Source organism: Mustela lutreola, chromosome 4 (assembly GCF_030435805.1).
Source record: "Mustela lutreola isolate mMusLut2 chromosome 4, mMusLut2.pri, whole genome shotgun sequence".
Classification (NCBI taxonomy): Eukaryota; Metazoa; Chordata; class Mammalia; order Carnivora; family Mustelidae; genus Mustela; species Mustela lutreola.
This window is the reverse complement of record NC_081293.1, coordinates 150,011,213-150,030,418: the sequence shown is the minus strand read 5'-3', so window position 1 is coordinate 150,030,418 and position 19,206 is coordinate 150,011,213. Positions and strand designations below refer to the sequence as shown.

The following is a 19,206-nucleotide window of genomic DNA, read 5'->3' as shown; positions in this document are numbered from 1 at the left end:
AGCAACATTATATTTTATGCTTTGAGATATGGGTATTGGACATAGGGGTTCTGTGGTCTTCTACATATATCCCTATCTAACATTAAAATAGCACATTATCTGAAAATGTCTAACAATGTAAGAACATTTTACTAAACTTTCTTTTGAATAATTTATTTTTATATATGAATGTGAGATGAGCAGGGACTTAAGAATCTTTTAGATTATTCCCTAATTTTCTTTTTAAGATTTTTTATTTATCAATTTGAGAGAGTGTAAGATTGAGACCATGAGCAGGGGGGTGGGTCAGATGGAGAGGGTGAGGCAGACCCCCCGCTGAATGGGTCGATCCCAGGACCCCAAGATCATGACCTGAGCTGAAGGCACCAGCGAGGCGACTAAGCAACCCTAATTTTCATCATGAGAGTTTTACTTAAAATTTCTAAAATTTCTAGACATAGGAAAGATCTATCACTGTCTTAAAGAATTTTGGAAATTTTGTTTTCTCTTCAGCAGGCTTTTATATTGAAGTTACCAGTAATAGAATTATTAATTATTCTGCCAACCTGAATACCTTAGTGTATTATTTGGCTTAAAAAATTTGTATTATATTAATTGTCTCAAAATTTGCAAATATCTTACACTATAAAGCAGAAAATCAAATGAAACCTCATTTTTCTTAACTGAAAGTTTCAATGGAATCATTGACATCTCAGGAAAATTTTGGGGTGTTGGCATCAGAATGTTTTCAAAATAAGATTGTTTATACCTAATGAATAAGAAGAACTTATTAATAGAGTGGCAGCTCTGATGGTTACTATGATATATTGGTTTCATTGATTCAGCATAGCATTTATGATAGGGTCAATACTAGTCAGTGAATTTTATTTCTCCACACTTAAAATTCTAGCCAACCAGTGCACCATATCTGCTGTTCTTAACAATAGGATCAGGCAAAAAGGTATATATACACAGAATATAATCACATTTGTTGAATATTCATAGGTTATGTTCTATTTATGATAGATTTTACTAATTTCAGAAAAAATCTAATTCCTTGATGGCAGGGACCATGTTCTGATCAAGCTAATATTCTCTGATAGGTGTTAGCACAGTGCCTTTCACGAAAAAGTATACCCTAAATGTTTGATTAAGACAGTGTTTTGGTTATCCATTGCTTCCTAACAAACCAACCAAACTTAGTGCTTTCAAACAGCAAATATTTTTTATGTCTCACAAATCTGAGATTGACTTAATTTAGCTTGGTAGGTCTTCTGCCCTATGTTGTCAGCTGAAACTGCAGTCATCTGGAGACTTGACTTGGCTGGAATGTCCAAAATGGCTCAGTCACATGACTATTACTTAGCGCAAACTCTCAGCTAGTGGCTCTATTCTTTTCCATATGTTATGGTAGCTGGATTCCAAATGCATGAAAGTAGAAATGACATTTTTCTTAAGGCCTAGCCTCAAAGTTTTACAGTATTTTGTTTATTTTATTCTTTTGGTCACAGCAACTTATAGGGCCAGTTAAGATATTAAAATGGTTGTTGACAAATAGTTTTTTTCTAACTTCTATTTTAGTTCAAATCAAATATTCCTTCCCTAGATAAAATATTCTCCTGAAGTCCAGGAGGATTTGAGAAGAATAATAAGACGGAAATAGGAAATGGGGAGAGGGATTGCTATATTTCTTCTAATTGTCCTAGCTTTTCCAACAGAAACACCAAGGCCTGCTTGTCATAGCACATTGGTATCCCAGTACGATTTTATTTTTTCTTGGAGTAGAGAAAAGATGCTTTAGTCAAAAAACATTTCCCATAGGGAAAATCTCTGCTCTGTTTTTGATAACCAGACATTTGTTTTGTGATTTATGGGGAAAATAGGCCTAAATTATAGGTCTTCGGAATGACGTCCCGCACCTGGTCCCATAAATCATATTTCTTCTCCCGTGCCTTGAGAGGAAGCTTTATTCACTTGAGGTAGTGAGGCAATGGACAACACTTCTTTTTAAGCAACAGCATAGATACCCTATTCTTTCATAGGATATTCTAGTTGACTGGTCAGTTTCTAAGCAGTAAAATCCCTAAGATTAAATTAATTTTATTCTGTAACATAATTTAAGCATTTCCTTCTGCTCTGTTTTCCTGAAATTCAGCTAACTATATATTTTAAAGATTTTTACTTATTTATTTGACAGAGATCACAAGTAGGCAGAGAGGCAGACAGGCAGAGAGAGAGAGAAGGGGAAGCAGGCTTCCTACTGAGCAGAGAGCCCGATGCAGGGCTTGATCCCAGGACCCTGAGATCATGACCTGAGCCAAAGGCAGAGGCTTTAACTCACTGAGCCATCCAGGCGCCCCATCACCTAACAATCTTGATAATCTGGTGGTGCTTAATTTACTGCTATGACTCCATTTCCTAAGACAAATGTTTACAATTTCATGATATGTTTTATAGAAACACATTTATAGAAACTTGATTTATTGATTTATAGAAAGATTTGTAGAAACTTGATTTTCATAATGATATAAAAAAGAAATGGTTATAAATGATTTGGTAGTAATTTGCAGTTAATACTTCATGATGAAGGGAATGATGTAAAATAATAGTAAGGAAATTAGAGTTTTACAGTGAACATTGTAAATACATTTTTCTTTTTCTTTTTTAATTAAAGTATAGTTAACATATAATAATATATTAGTTTTAGATATACAACGTAGTGATATAAGTTATATACATTACAAAATGCTCACCATGATAAGATAATTATACTTTGTCATCCTAAAGAGTTGTTACAATATTATTGACTGTATTCCTTATGCTATACTTTTCATCCCCATGACTTATTTATTTAGTAACTGGCAGTTTATATCTCTTAATCCCCTTCACCTATTTCACCTATCCCCTCCACCCGCTCTCCTCTGGCAACCACTAATTTGTTCTCTTATTTAACTGTTTGTTTCTTTTTAAAGTTTGTTTTGTTTTGTTTTTTAAATTCCATATATAAATGAAATCATATCATATTTGTCTTTCTTTGTCTTTCACTTAGCATAATACCCTTTAGAGCCATCTGTGTTTCACAAATGGCAAGATTTCATTCTTTTTATGCCTGAGTTATATTCCACTGTACATATGTATGCCACATCTTTATCCATTCATCTATTAATGGATGCTTGGGTTGCTTCCATATTTTGGCTATTGTAAATAATGCTGTAGTAAACATAGTGGTGCATATATCTTTTCAAGTTAGTGTTTTAATTTTCTTTGGATAAATGCCCAGAAGTAGAATTATTGGGTTGTTCAGTATTTCTATTTTTAGTTTTTTTGAGGAATTTCCATACTGTTTTCCATAGTGGCTGCCCCAGTTTATAATCCTACTAACAGTGCACAGGGGTTCCCTTTTCTCCACCTTCTGCCAACATTCATTATTTGTTGTCTTTTTGCATATTTTTTTCTTTTTATGTTCTTCCATAAGTGGATTATAAGAAATTATAATAAGTTATATGTCTCTGATATAGCACTTTTGTGTATGCTTTCTGGAAAGCTTCTTGGGGAATCTGGGAATTGTTTGTTAGAGTTAAAATAAGAATATAACATGGGGACTAAAGAATAAGGCACTAGATTTAGAAAGGTCTTAGTAGATCTTAAAAATATATTTAAAAATTCACAAACTGTCTGCTTGTGAAATAGAATCCTAGCAAACTTTCTAATATAATTTTAAGTATTCTAATCCAAGATATATTTGATAAAGATAGGAAGTTAGTTACATAGCAGAGAAATTTATGATGTTTTATTTATTTAAAAAAATTTTTAAGGGTTTTATTTATTTATTTGACAGAGTCAGAGACATCGAGAGAGAAGGAATACAGCAGGGGGAGTGGAAGCAATTATGGAAAGAAGGGAGGGAGAAGGGAGAAGGCTTCCCACTGAGCAGGGAGCCCGATGCAGGGCTCCATCCCACAACCATGGGATCATGACCTGAGCCAAAGGCAGATGCTTAATGGCAGAGCCACCCAGGCACCCTTATGATGTTTTAAATATGAGAGTGTATTTTGAATATTACATGAGACATCTAATTAGATTTATAAAGCTGCAAAGTTACATAATCAAGACTATCCTAAATGTTAATAGGTTACATATTAGATATGAAATGTGGGGTGGGTTAGCAACTATAGAGAGCCTCTTGCTGAGTGTTGGTAGAGAGAAACAGTTTTTTAAATCATAGTTTCTATTTTGTGGTCACTTTGCTTCTTGCCCTACCTAGTCTTTAATGGTACCTTTAGTCATAATTGTTATTCATCTTGGAGACCAGGGCTAATGGAGAGAACATTTTTAAAAATAACATTACAAAGTTGTAAGGACAAAGAAAAGCTTTATCAACTGGGAAACAGTTTTTTACCTATCTTTTTAAATTCTTATCCTATACTTAATAAAATTCCATTGTTCTGTTTCCCATATAATGCATTGATATTTCCAGTCACATTAAAAAGTTTTTTTAATTTAAAATTTTTTCTTCCAAGATTTTATTTCAATTCAAGTTAGTTAACATATAGTGTAGTACTGGTTTTAGGAATAGAATTTATTCATCACTTATATGTAACATCCAGTGCTCATCACAAGTGCCCTCTTTAGTGCCCGTCATCCATTTAGCCCATCCCCCCACCTTAACTCCCTTCCAGCAACCTCAGTTTGTTATATCTCTGTCTTTTAAAAGACTTTTTATTTTTTTGAGAGAGGGGGAGAGAGAGCATGCACGAGAGGGAGGGGCAGAAGGAGAGAGAGAGAAAATCTCAAGCAGACTCCGTGGAGCCTGATGTGGGGCTTAATCTTATGACCCTGAGATCAGGAGCTGAGTCAAAACCAAGAGTCAGATGCTTAACTGACTGTGCCACCCAGGTGCCCCCTTCTGTTTGTTCGCTATAGTTGAGTCTCTTATGGTTTGCCTCCCTCTCTGTTTTTATCTTACTTTATTTTTTCTTCCTTTCCCCTATGTTCATCTGTTTTTAAAATTCCACATATGAGTGAAATCTTTCAGTATTTGTCTTTCCCTGACTGACTTCACTTAGCATAATGTACTCTAGTTCCATCCATGTTGTTCCAAAAGGCAAGGTTTCATTCTTTTTTATGGCTAAGTAATGTTCCATTTTTTTTTTTTGGTGCGCGCGCGCGCGTGTGTGTGTGTGTGTGTGAGTGTACCGCATTTTCTTTATCCTTTCCTCAGTGGATGGAGATTTGGGCTCTTTCCATAATTGGGCTATTGTTATAGTGCTGATTGAGGTACATCTGCCCTTTCAAATCAGTATTTTTGTATCCTTTGAATAAATACCTGATAGTTCAATTGCTGGGTTGTAGGGTAGTTTTATTTTTAATTTTTTGAGGAACCTCCATACTGTTTTCTAGTGTGGCTGCACGAGTTTGCGTTCCCACCAATAATGTAAGAAGGTTCCCCTTTCTCTGTATCTTCACTAACATCTGTTGTTTCCTGAGTTGTAATTTTCAGCCATTCTGGTGAGGTGTGAGGTAGTATCTCATTGTGGCTTTGATTTGTATTTCCCTGATTATGAGTGACATTGAACATTTCATGTTGTCTGTTACCCATTTGTATGTCTCCTTTGGAGAAACATCTTTTGCCCATTTCTTAATTGGATTATTTATTTATGTATTCCAAGTCACATATTTAGTAATTATTCATTTTATATTTTTCTTAAGATACTTTTCTTTTTATCAAATTTTAAAAACGTCATTTGAAAGGATTTTTGGTAAGTTTTATCGTATTTAGATTTACTTTGAACTACCTTGATTTGGTTATCTAAAATTATATATCTAAAATTGACTTGGTAATCAAAAATTATACTAAAATTATATTATAAATATAATATAAATTATATTATTTCACTTATTAACATTTTATAGCATACTTTAATATTTCTATGAAATTGTTAATTTAATTAAAATATTTCAATATTGTACTGAAGATTTTTGGCTCACCATAAAGACAACTAAAATGCTTAAGTATGTTGCTGTCCTTAAAAAGCCAACTAGTGACAAGTCAGCATGATTTGACTTTTCATTCACATTTGTAAATCAGTACTATAATGATTTTCCTTTTTTAAATTACAGCAACAACTGGAAAGGAACTAGTGTGTCTCTTTCATAAATTTGTTTGTCACCTTAGTTTAGTGCAGAGAGTAAGGTACAGTGGAAAGTAATGTGCCCCTTTGGCAATAATGTGCCCTTTTGGCAACAATGTACCTCTCTGAGAAGCCCTTGTGTAAATCAAATATCATGGAAGTATTGAAATCGAAGCTTTATGTGTTCTTACATATATTTTAAAATAAGAATGATATAGAATGTTAGCAGGGGACATGAATATCTTTGAAGTGATCTTAATCCCATTTTTGGAAGGTGCTTTCAAATTACATTTGTGGCAGATAATAGGCTACATTAGTCTATATTTGCTACAATAAATTTACCTTTAAAAATTAGAAATGTCTATCTATACTAATTTTCATATAAGATCTGCCCTGTACAGTGGCTAATATCTTTCTACAGATTTGGAAATGAAGGTCTTGAGTATGATCTTGCAGTTAAAACATTATGCAGACAGTGAGCATCAAATCAGCTAGTCATTAGAGAAGTGCATATTAGGACTGCAGTGAGATACAACCACATGCCCATTAGAACAGGTAAAATGAAAATTAGTGGCTACCACATGCTGGCAAAGATATGGAGAAACTGAATAATTTGTACATCATTGGTGAGAATGTAAAATGCTATAGTCTGGAAGAGTGTATATCTGGAAAATAGTTTGGCAGTATCTCCAAAAACTAAATTTGCAACTATCATATGAACCAACAATCACACTTCTGGACATTTATGTTATAGAAATGAAAACTTTTATTTGCACAAAAACCTGTATAAGAATATTCATGGCAGCAGTAATCATAAAAAATGAAACAACCCATACATATTTCCTTTAGTAGGCCAATGGATAAATAAACTGGTATGTTCATAATATAGAATACTAGTTTGCAATAAAAAGGAACAAAGTATTGATACATCTAAGAACTTGGATGGATCTTGAGGATACTATGCTGAGTGAAAAAAGACCATCTCAAGAAGTCATATAATATGTGATTGTATTTATATATCAGTCTCAGAAAGACAAAATTGTAGAGATGGAGAACAGATTAGGGCTTTCCAGGAATTAGGGTTGATGGAGATGAAGAAAGTAGGTGTGACTCTAAGGGGGATAGCACAAGGTAGATCTTTGTGATGATGGAGTAGTTGTGTGTCTTGATTGTGCTGGAGGTTACAACAATCTACACATGATACATGATAATATGGCATAGAAGAAAACACTCTCTTTGTAACAGTGTCCATTTCCTAGTTTTGATATTATATTATACTTACCTAAAATGTAACCATTGAGGGAAACTGAAAAAAGAGCACCAGGGCCTAACTGTACTATTTTGTTAATGAAGTAAAATTTCACTTAAAATTAACCATTTCATATTGTACAATTCAGAGACATTTAGTATATTTACAATCTTATGCAACCATTAGCTCTATCTAATATAAAAACATTTTTATCCTCCCAAATGGAAACCCATACCCATTAAGACTCTCTGCACCCACATCCCCTTTGTCATAGGCTCTGACAACCACTAATCTGCTTTCTATCTTTATGGATTTATCTATTCTGAATTTTTCATATGAATGGAATCATGTAATATGTGATTTTGGGTTTGAATTCTACTATTTAGTATATTTTTTGAGGTATAATCATGTTGCTCATGTGTCAATCTTTCATTTCTTTTTATGACTGAATAATATCCCATTGTACAGATATTCCACATTTTGTTTATCAGTTTATCAGTTGATGGATATGTGGGTTAACACCTTTTGTTTATTGTGAATGGTGCTGCTGTGAACATTCGTGTGCAAGTTTTTGTTTGAACACTTCCTTTTCTCTTTCTTTCTTTCTTTCTTTCTTTCTTTCTTTCTTTCTTTCTTTCTTTCTCTCTTCTTTTTAGGATTTATTTATCCAGGGGCATCTGAGTGACTCAGTGGTTAAGTGTTTGACTTTGGCTCAGGTCATGATTCCGGGGTCCAGGAATGGAGCCCCTCACTGGGCTCCCTGCTTGGTGGGAAGCCTGCTTCACCCTCTCTCTCTGTCCCCCGGCTCTCTCTCTTTCACACTCTCTATCTCAAATAAATAAATACAATCTTCAAAAAAAAAAAAAAAGATTTATTTATCCATTTAGAGACAGCAAGGTGGGGAGAGGGACAGAGGAAGAGGGAGAGAAATCCCCAAGCAGATTCCCTGCTCAGTGTTCAGTCTGACAGCTTGGTCCCAGGACCCAAAGATCATGAGCTGAAACCAAGAGTTGGCCACTCAACTGACTGAACCGCCAGGCACTCCTGAACATCTACTTTCTGTTCTTTGGGATATATTCCTGGGATTGGAATTGCTAGGTCATATGGTAATTCTATGTTTAAATTTTTGAGAATTGCTAAACTGTTTTCCATAATGGCTAAATCTTTTTACTTTCCCTCTGACAGTGTACAAGGGTTATAATTTCTCTACATGCTTGCCAACCCTTGTTATTTTACTTTTTGAAAGAAAAACTTGTTACTGCATATTTGAAAGTTGCTAAGAGAGTAGATCTTAAAAGTTCTCATGATAAAAACAATTTTTTTGTAACTACTAATGGTGATGGATATTAATTAGACTTACTACAGTGATCATTTCACAATATATACAAATATTGAGTCATTATGTTGTATACCTGAAAGTCATATAATGTTATATGTCAGTTATATCTCAAAAAATTATTATGGTCGTCCTCATGGATAGGAAGTGGTATCTCATTGTGGTTTTGATTTGCATTTCACCATAGACTAAAGGTGGTGAGAGTCTTTTCTTAGTCTTGTTGGCTGTTTGTATATTCTATTTAGAGAAGCATCTATTCAATTCTTTTACCATTTTTAAGTTTGGCTGTCTGCCTTTTTTGTTGTTGTTGCTGAGTTGTAAGAGTTCTTTATACATTCTGGACACTAGATCTTTATCTGATACATGATTTGCAATTTTTTTCTCCCATTCTTGGGATTGTCTTTTCACTTTTTGATAATGTCCTTTGATGTGCAAAAATTTTAAATTTTGATGAAGTCTATTCTTTTCTTTGGTTGCTCTTATTTTTAGTGTCATATATAAGAAATTATGGCCAAAAACAAGGTAATGAAAATTAACCCCAATGTTTTCTTCCAAGAGTTTTACAGTTTTAGCTTTTATATTTAGGTCTTCAATTCATTTTGAGTTAATTTTTTTGTTTGATGTGATGTAAGGGTGCAGTTTCATTCATTTTTATGTGAATAGCCAGTTGTTCCAGTACCTTTGTTGAAGAGACTATTCCTTCCCCATTGCATGGTCTTGGTACCCTTGTTGAAAATCAACTGAACTCTCAGTTCACTTCCACTGATCTATATGTCTACCTTATGCCAGTACTACAGTGGTTTTAGTTGCTGTAGCTTTATAGTACATTTTGAAATTGGAATGTTAATTCTCCAATTTCGTTTTACTTTTTCAAGATTGTTTTGACTATTTGGAGTCCATTGAAATTCCATATGAATTATAGGATCAGCTTGTCAATTTCTGCGAAAAGGCATTTGGGATTTTGAGAGGGATTACATCTAAATTGTTTGGGTAAGTATTGCCATCTAAATGATAAGTCTTCCAATTCACAAACATGAATAATTTCCATTTATTTATGTCCTTTTAAATTTCTTACAGTAATGTTTTATAGTTTTCAGTGTACAAGTCTTGAGTTTCTTTTGTTAAATTAATCCCTGTTTCTTTTGTTAAAAATTTTTTTAAAAGATTTTATTTATTTATTAGAGAGAGCACAAGCAGGGGGAGCAGCAGGCAGAGGGAGAGGGTGAGGGAGAAGCTGACTTCTCACTGAGCGGGGAGCCTTATGCAGGGCTCAAATCCTAGGACCCTGGGATCATGACCTAAGCTGAAGGCAGACGCTAAACCTACTGAACCACTCAGGTGCTCCTCTTTTGTTAAATTAATCCCAAATTATTCTTTTTGATGGTATTGAAAATGGAATTCTTTTAATTTCATTTTCAGATTTATTGTTATAGTGTAGAAATAGAATTGATTTTTTTTTAGTCTTGATCTTTTATTCTGAAGCCTTGCTGAATGCATGTATTAGCTCTAATATTAGCTTTTTTGTGTGGATTCTGTAGTGGATTTCCCTATATAGGATCATATCATCAATGAATAGAAATAATTTTACTTCTTCTTTTCTAATTTGGATGCTTTTAACTTCTTTTTCTTGACTTGATGTTCTGGGAGTAGTGAATGTAAATGACATTTTTATCTTGTTCCTCCTGATCTTAGTGGAGGATTTTTTAGCCTTTCACCATTGAGTATGCTAGTTGAGGTTTTTTTTGTAGATACCCTTACCAGGTTGAGGAAATTCTCTTCCATTTTTACTTTGTCAAATACTCTTTTCTTCATGAAAGGGTGTTGGATTTTGTCAAAAAAATTTTTTTTTGCACTAGCCGAGGTGACCTTGTGTTTTCTTTTCTTCATTATATTAATGTAATGTATTATATTGCTTGATTTTTGTAATGTTGAACCTCTCTTGCATTCCTGAATAAATCATACTTGGTTATGATGTATCATCTTAAAATGCTGCTGGATTTGGTTTGTTAATATTTTCTTGAAGAATTTTGCATCTATATTCAAAAATGATATTGGTCTAGAGTTTTCTTAGATGTCTTTGTCTGGCTTTGGTATCAAGGTAATGCTGGCTAGGAAGTATTTCTTAGGAAGTATTTCTTCTATTTTTGGAAGAGCTTGAGATGGATTGGTGTTAATACTTTAAATGTTTGGTAGAATTTACCAGTGAAGAAGGAGCATTTAAAAGCCCTATCCAGGGACGCCTGGGTGGCTCAGTTGGTTAAGCAGCTGCCTTCGGCTCAGGTCATGGTCCCAGCGTCCTGGGATCGAGTCCTATATTGGGCTCCTTGCCCCACAGGGAGCCTGCTTCTCCATCTGACTCTGCCTTCCACTCTGTCTGCCTGTGCTCGCTCTTGCTCGCTCTCTCTGACAAATAAATAAAATCTTTAAAAAAAAAAAAATAAATAAAAGCCCTATCCAGGGGGCACCTGGGTGGCTCAGTGGGTTAAGCCTCTGCCTTCGGCTCAGGTCATGATCCCAGGGTCCTGGGATCGAGGCCCACATTGGGCTCTCTGAGAGGCAGGGAGCCTGCTTCCCTTCCTCTCTCTCTGCCTCTCTCTCTGCCTACTTGTGATCTCTCTCTCTCTTTCAAATAAATAAATAAAATCTTAAAAATAAAATAAAATAAAAGCCCTATCCACCCACAAATCTCCTTTCTCAACAGCTTTCTTCCCAGTCTTTTTTTTTTTTTTTTTTTTTTTTTTTTTTTTTTTTTTTTTTTTAGGTTTTATTTATTTATTTGAGAGAGAGCAAGAGAAAGGGAGAGAGCATGTACTATCGGGTGCTCCTCCTTCCCAGGCTTTTTAGCCTGGCTGTTGCTTTTCCTGACCATTATCCCTAGTTCCAGGCTGCTCTGGTCCAATGCTTTTGCCTTTAAATGCTTCCAGCATATGCCGCTTAGGAAGCTTCCTAGCCCAGGGCATATCACTATATATATTGGGCAAAACAAAAGGCAACCCTTTGTACCAGTCTTTTAAGGAGCCACCAGACAGAATGAAGCAGTTACAGACAGTTCTTTGAGAATAAGGTCCCTATTGCTTTCTGTGTCACTAGCAAACTGCACCAAGAATTCAGGCTTCTCTGTCTTCATGGCCACTGCTGGTCGGAGAAGTTTGGGGTTGAAGATGAGTGATTTAAAATGTCCCAGTGCTTGCTTACCACAATGCAGAAGCTTCTTTTTTCACCAAACTTAAGAGAATTTACAACAGTTTATTTGCAGTTTTGGGCAGCTTATTAGTTTTTGTGGAGAGATAGAGCTCTGAAATTCTCCACTCCTCCATTTTTGGTGATATTATTGCTGTACTATAGTTTGCAACTTCCTATAAATCTATGGGTGTTTCGAAATAAGAAGTTTAAAAAATTATCCTAATTCTCAGACCTTCTAAGGGGACAAGCTATGATAAATTCATAGAAAAATAGTCTTTGTGATTGTGTGCAGATATTAGTTATAGGAAGTACTTTCTTTTCTTCTGAATAATTTGGTTTAGAATATGACAGCAACAGAGGAATTGATAGAAGGAGGTAGAGATTATTGGGACTATTGGGTGCTCAGTCAGTTAAGTGTCTGCCTTCAGCTTTGGTCATGATCCCAAGGTCCTGGATCTAGTCCCATATCAGGATCTAATCTCCTTACTCAGCAGGGCCACTCCTCCCTCTGCCTGCTGCTTCTCCTGCTTGTGCTCCCTCTCTCTCAGATAAATAAATAGAAATAAAATATTTTTTTAAAAAAAGAGCTAGAGATTATTACCCTAATTTGAAGATCTCTAAATTTTAGTGTGTCCTTTCATGTGTTCCTAGTTGCTATCGTATTCACATCTCATTTTGATGAGATGAATGTCAGTCTTCTTTGCTTTAGTTTCGGCATCACCTGGATATACCCTTTTGTGGATCTTGAAGAGGTAGGTATGATATGGTAGAGTGGAATTTGAAGGATATTTTATGACTATCTTCTATATTGAAAGGAAGGTAAGTAGATATAACTAGCTAGTAAGGCAGATAGAGTTGGATTTAATTAGAACCCAGCATGGGGTGCCTGGTGGCACAGTTGGTTGAATGGGGGACTCTTGGTTTTGGCTTAGGTTGTGATCTCAAGGTCATGAGATCGAGCCCCATGTGGGGCTCTGCACAGTCTCTTAAGACTCTCTCCCTCTCCCTTTGCCCCTTCTCCATCCCTGATGTTCTGTCTCTTCCCCAGCCCCCCAAATAAATAAATAAATCTTTAAAAAAGAACCCAGCTTAAATACTTTTCATTAGTGGTTATCGACATTTTTTTTTTTTACTTCTCTTCTCCCTTAACACTTGCCACTTTTTTGTAGAGAATAAAGTAAAAGTCCATAGTTATTCATTTTGGAGTTAGCTTTCAAATTCTTGGTTCAAGATGGAGTCAAGAAATCTGAGCGATTTTGAAAACTTGTTGAACTTGCTTAACTGATATGTGTCAGCTTTATTATATTGACATTAGCTATAAAATATGTATAAAATATGACAGATTTATTTTTAAAAAGAGCTTGCAGTGTGTGTAAATAGGGACTATTCATTAACTTATGAGATCTTTCTGGAATATCTCTTACCTGACAAGTACTGGACTAAGTGCTGAGAATAGAATGTGGGCAAAACCAGATTTAGTTCCTGCTCTTAAAACACAGTACAGGGGCACTTGGGTGGCTTAGTCAGCTAAGAGTCTGCTTTTGGGTTGGGTCATGATCACAGGGTCCTGGGATCAAGCCCTGCTTTGGGTTCTCTGTTTGGTGGGGAGCCTGCTTTTCCCCTCTCCCTCTGTGGCAACCCCTGCTTGTGCTTGTTCTCTCTCTCTCAAACAAAATCTTTAAAACAAAAACAAAACAAAAATAGTACATCTCTGCTTAGTATACTATGTTACAAAAACAGACTGCCCATTAAATCTCTCCAGCAACACTTTATTTCTTGCTCGTATTACCTGTAGTTGATTGTTAATTAGTTGTCACTTGGTCTACATGTCTCTCATTCCAGGATAAATAAGTAGCTTTTATCTGGGACATTTGGGTGTTCCCTCATTCTCTGCTCTCTAGCCATATGGATTTCTTTATTTTCCTTGAACAAACCCAATGATTCAAGTCTGTCTGCTTGCACTAATTCAAAGTGATCATCCAGTAATTGAATTGATTATTAGAACAAAAATCAGTACTCTTTAGAGGATTGTAACACTCTTTAGAGGATTATAAAAGCTCTATAATTTATCTTCCATAATGTCCAGTTTGTAATCAAAGTTCATAGCTATGCAAAGGAGGAAGAAAATGAAACTCAAGAAAAAAGAACAGCCAATAGATATCAACTGCAAGATGGTTCATAAATTGGACTTAGCAGAGAAAGTTTTTAAAGCAGCTATTATAAATACGCTGAAAAAATAATGCTTAAGGATTTAAAGGAAGATAAGACCTTAATGAATTAATAGATAGGGAATATCAGAAAAAGAGGAAAGTGAAAAAGAAAACAAAATGGAAATCCAATGAGAAATTTCTTGTATGAATGTGAGGGTGATCTGGTTGTGACATGTTACTCTATTGATCACTAGGCTTGATTTGGCTGATCTGGCTAGCTAGGCAGTGTCCTTTTCTTCCCTCACTGCTCTAAGTGCATCCCTCCCAAAGCTGTGTGCCCTGTCGAAGAGGACGACCTTCCCCAGTAGTGGAGGACCATTCTTCTGTCAAGGGCATACAAGTAGCTATGCTCCCCTGCTAGAACTTCCAAATAATCTCTCAAGGTCCATTTGTAGGAGAATGTAGAGTAGTCAAGTTTCCAAGATTCCAGACACATCCAAATGAGGTGCTGCATGTGGCAGTCTGCCTTTCATTTAAAAAAGAAAGAAAGAAAGAAAGAAAGAAAGAAAGAAAAGAAAAGAAAAAGGAAAAAAGAAAAATTTCCTGTATGAACTTAATAGATTGGAGATAGCAGAATAAAGAGTACACATCAGTAGAAATCATCCAATCTAGGAAACACAGGAAAAAGAGATTGTAGGAAAGTTAACAAAACTTCTGGAATCAGTGGAAAAATATCAGAGTTTACATATGTGTAATTGGAGTCCCAGAAGAGGAGAGTGACAATGGTAGGAAGTATATTTGAAGACATAATGGATGGGATTTTCTCAAATTTGATCAAAAACATTGCTTTACTGATCTGAGGAACTCAGCTAGCGCCAAGCAGGATGAATTTAAAGAAAAACACACATAAAAGCGCAGCTGGGTGGCTCAGTTGGTTAAGGATCTGCCTTCAACTCAGGTCTTGATCCCAGAGTCCTGGGATCAAGTCCCCAGCTGGACTCCCTGCTCAGCAGGGAGTCTGCTTCTCCTTCTGCCCCTCCCCTACTTGTGCTCTCTCTTACAAATAAATAAATAAAATCTTTCTAAAAAGGAAAGAAAAACACACAGAGGCTTATCATAGCTAACCTGCTGAAAACCAAAAATAGAGAAAAATATTGGTAGGAGCCTATTTCAGATATGCCATGGCACCCATGTATTAGATGATTCACTGGAACTCACAGGACTCATAGGCAGTTATACCTGCTATATTCTATTACAGTGAAAGTATGTAAAGCTGGATCAGTAAACGGAAAAAGATGCATCAGCTAAAATCAGAAGGCAACCAGGCATACGCTTTCATAGCTCTCCCTCCTGGTGGTAGCATAGGACACACTTTTTTCTCCTGCACGGAATTCTAGCAACACATAGGAAGTACTTGTCCCCAGCTCACCAAAACTGCCACAAAAAGAAATAGAAAATTTTAAATAGCTCTACATCTGTTAAAGAAATTGAATTCTTTGAGTAGGTAATGATGTTTTAGATAAGACCCAGAAAATACTAACCGTGAAAGAAAAAAATGACAAATTGGACTTCATCATAATTAAAACCATCTGCTATTTTAAAAAACACCATTAAGAAAATAAAAAGGCAAGTCACAAGCCAGGAGAAAATACTCACAAAATAGAATTCATTTTATTTTATTTTATTTATTTTATTTTAAAGATTTTATTTATTTATTTGACAGAGAGAAATCACAAGTAGATGGAGAGGCGGGCAGAGAGAGAGAGAGGGAAGCAGGCTCCCTGCTGAGCAGAGAGCCCGATGCGGGCCTCGATCCTAGGACCCTGAGATCATGACCTGAGCCGAAGGCAGTGGCTTAACCCACTGAGCCACCCAGGTGCCCTAGAATTCATTTTATATTAAGAACACTTAAAACTCAATAAGACATATAGCCCAATTAACAAAGTCAGCAACCTGAAAAAACACTTCACAAAAGAAGATAAATTATTGGCCAATAGGTACATGAAAAGATATGCAACATTAGTCATCGTAGAACTGTAAACTAAAACAATGAAACACTAGAATAGTTAAAATTTTAAGACCAAATATTGAGGAAGATTAAAGGTATTGAAAATCTTACAGTTTATTGCTGGAAGTATAAAATGGTAGAGCCATTTTATAGTTTGGTACAGTTTTATAGTTTTATAGTTTGGTACAGTTGGCTGTTGGTGGTGTTGTGTATATGTATATAAAGTTAAAACATATTGTTACTATATGACCTAGGAATTCTACTCATAGGTGTTTCACCATAAATAAAAATGTATCCACAAGATTTGTATATAAATTTTTCCAGTTGCTATTGTTGCATAACTGTCACAAATTTGACATAAATAAAGCCATTTTGTCACACTCATGGATTCTATAATTAAAACTTTGAGGAAAGGCAGATGCAGATGGCTTTTCTCTTTTCCTCAATATCTGTGGCTTTAGCTGAGAGGACTCAAAGGCTAGAGATGGCTGGGGGCTGGAATTACCTGAAGACTTGCTCACTCTTAAGTTTGTCTGCCGGTTGATGCTGACTGTTAGCTGGGATCCAGTAAGATTGTCAGCAGAGAATAGCTACACGTGGACTCTCCATGTAAGTTAGTCCTTGGGCATTTTCATAATACAGTGGATAGATTTCAAGAATGATGGTCCCTAGAGAATCATTTGCAAACTGTATCACCTTGTATGACCTAGCCATAGTACTGAGCTTACTTACACTCAAGGGGAGGTTACCTTGATTCCACTTCTTGATGAAAGTTGTGTCCAAGTTATCTTTTAAGGAGATTGTGTTGTGGTTATCTTCAGAGAATACAATCTGCCACATGAGTGTTTATAGTAGCTTGATTCATAATAGCCCCAAACTGAAAGTAATCCGTATGTCCATCAGCAGCTAAATAGGTAAAATTTTGTGGTATAGTCATGCAAGTCAGCAATGAGAAAGAACAAGCTATAGATACACTCAACAGCATGAATAAATCTCAAAAACAAGCTGAGAAGATGAAACCAGAATCACATGTACATAGCATATGATTCCATTTGTTTGAAGTTCTTGTGCATGCTGAGTAATCTATAATGATAGAAATCAAATCAGTAGTTCCTTGGGATAGGGGGTTGGAGGATTGACTGGAAAGGATGGATACATAGAACTGAACAGTTGTAATGTGTATATTTTATTATATATAAATTATACCTCAAAGTTGATTTTTAAAAACTAAAAAAAAGTTGTAAGGACAGTTAGGAATTAGAAATGAGTATACAACTCTTTTGGGGAGTTTTAATGTAAAAGAGGAACTGAGATGTGAAAATAGCTGAAGAGGAAATGAAGTAGAGAGGGAGAAATTTAGGGAGAAGAGGCTTGTTAAAGTGATTTTGTTAGGTAGGCAAGAGAGGATTTTGTAGTGTATTCTTCAAAGGCTTGGCCTCAGATAGGATTATGGACAATTCATTTAGTTAACAGAAGGGAAGATGAAGTGTAAAGATACAGATGCTTTTAGGTAGGTAGACATTTGAGAATTCATGAAAGTTCTCTTCTGATCAGTGAGGTAGGAATTAAGATTATCATCTGCGAGTAACAATGGGAAGAAGGTTTTAGAGTTTTGAGTATCTGGAAGAATGTATGAAACAATTAAGTAGGAGACTGGGAAAGTGAACAGACTATAGGGAACTGCATGATTGCCAGGCAACATTAAGGGTATACTTAAGGTTCTTAGTCATAACTTTTTAAGTGTTGTTTTAGTTGTTTTTTTCACCTTGTTCAGCTGTATGGTTGCTGACATGGACCATGTGGAGAGTTGCATTTCACCAGAGTTGTATTTTTGCCAAGGGAATAAAACAATTAAGGGCAAAGTAGTTGAAGGAGTACATTCAAAATGGTGATTAGAATTAACTAAAGAATTTGAAATGGGCAAGGAGAGAAAGGAGAATATTGGGAAGTGACATTATATCCTGGTATGGTCAAAAGTTTTTGGGGTCTGAGTGCATAAAAGGATGTATTGAAAAGATAGGGAAGGTCAGAGGTCAGTGGGGGGAAGACAGTGGTTTCTCAAAGTATCATTTGGGGATCTTTTGGGGGTCCCTAAAATCCTTTCGTGTAGTCTATAAGCTTAAAATTATTTTCATAACAGTAGGACTTTTATTTGTCTTCTCACTCCTATTAATGGGTATACAGTAGTGCTTTCCAAAGGCTACATGGTAAGGGATGACTAATGGGATATATGTTTATAAGTTCTTTTGTTTTAAAAATTTCTGTTTTATTTTTGAATGTTGTAAATACCAATAGATATTAACCTACATAAATAAAAAGCTGTTTCAGAGCCTCAATAATTTTTAAAAAATAACTTTATGAACAACTTTAGATTTATAGAAAAGTTGCAAACATAGTATGGAGTAGTCCCATATATCTCACACCCCAGTTCAGTTGCTCTTAATGTCATTCAAAGAATGTGCATTTGTCATTACTAATTACATTGCTCTTGACTAAATTCCAGACTTTATTAGGATCTCACTAGTTTTTTCATTACTGTCTTTTTACTTCTAGGATCTAATCCAGGTTACCCTATTGTATTCAGTTGTTTTCATGTCACCTTAGTCTCACAGTCTTTTTCTGTTTTTGTTTGTTTGTTGTTTAGGACCTTGTTACTTTTGAGGAATACGTATCAGATATTTTCGTAGAACATCCTTCAAATGTTTCTCTAATGTTTTCTCATTATTATACTTGGTTTATAGGTTTTTTGAAAGAATACCACAGGGGTAAAGTGCCCTTCTCATCATATCAGGGGTACATAATACTCACATGACATCTCAGGTGAGGTGAATCTTGATCAAGTCAGTGTTTGCCATATTTCTCCACTATAAAGTTACTATTTCCCCCTTTTGATACTCTACTCTTTGGAAACAAATCACTATGTCCAATCCATTGTCAGTAGGAAGACAGGGACTAAACCCTTCCTGGATATATCTTTTGGAATTCTTCTGAGAGGAGGACTTGTCTCTTGCTCTCTAACTTTTGTTTATTATTTCATTGTGGACTCATGTATGTTTATTTTATACTGTGGGTAATAATTCAGTTCTATGTTATTTGTTATGTTGCTCAAGTTATTCCAGCTTTGGCCATTGGCTATTCTTTCAGGTTGGTTTAATATCTTAAAGTGTAAA

At 35.3% G+C, this 19,206-nt stretch overlaps 1 protein-coding gene across 8 annotated transcripts in view; it reads left to right on the top strand.

Annotated features, from left to right (window-relative positions):
• HYCC1 (hyccin PI4KA lipid kinase complex subunit 1) overlaps window positions 1-19,206 on the top strand; it is a 135,155-nt gene that overhangs the window by 24,782 nt on the left and 91,167 nt on the right. The window contains exons 2-3 of one of the 8 annotated variants that reach the window (XM_059171340.1): window positions 9,571-9,685; window positions 18,778-18,856. The exons of 6 other annotated variants lie outside the window; for them this stretch is intronic. The gene's annotated coding sequence lies outside the window, so the exon portion shown is untranslated. The remainder of the gene's footprint in view (window positions 1-9,570; window positions 9,686-18,777; window positions 18,857-19,206) is intronic. One more of the 8 variants, XM_059171339.1, reaches the window with a different exon arrangement.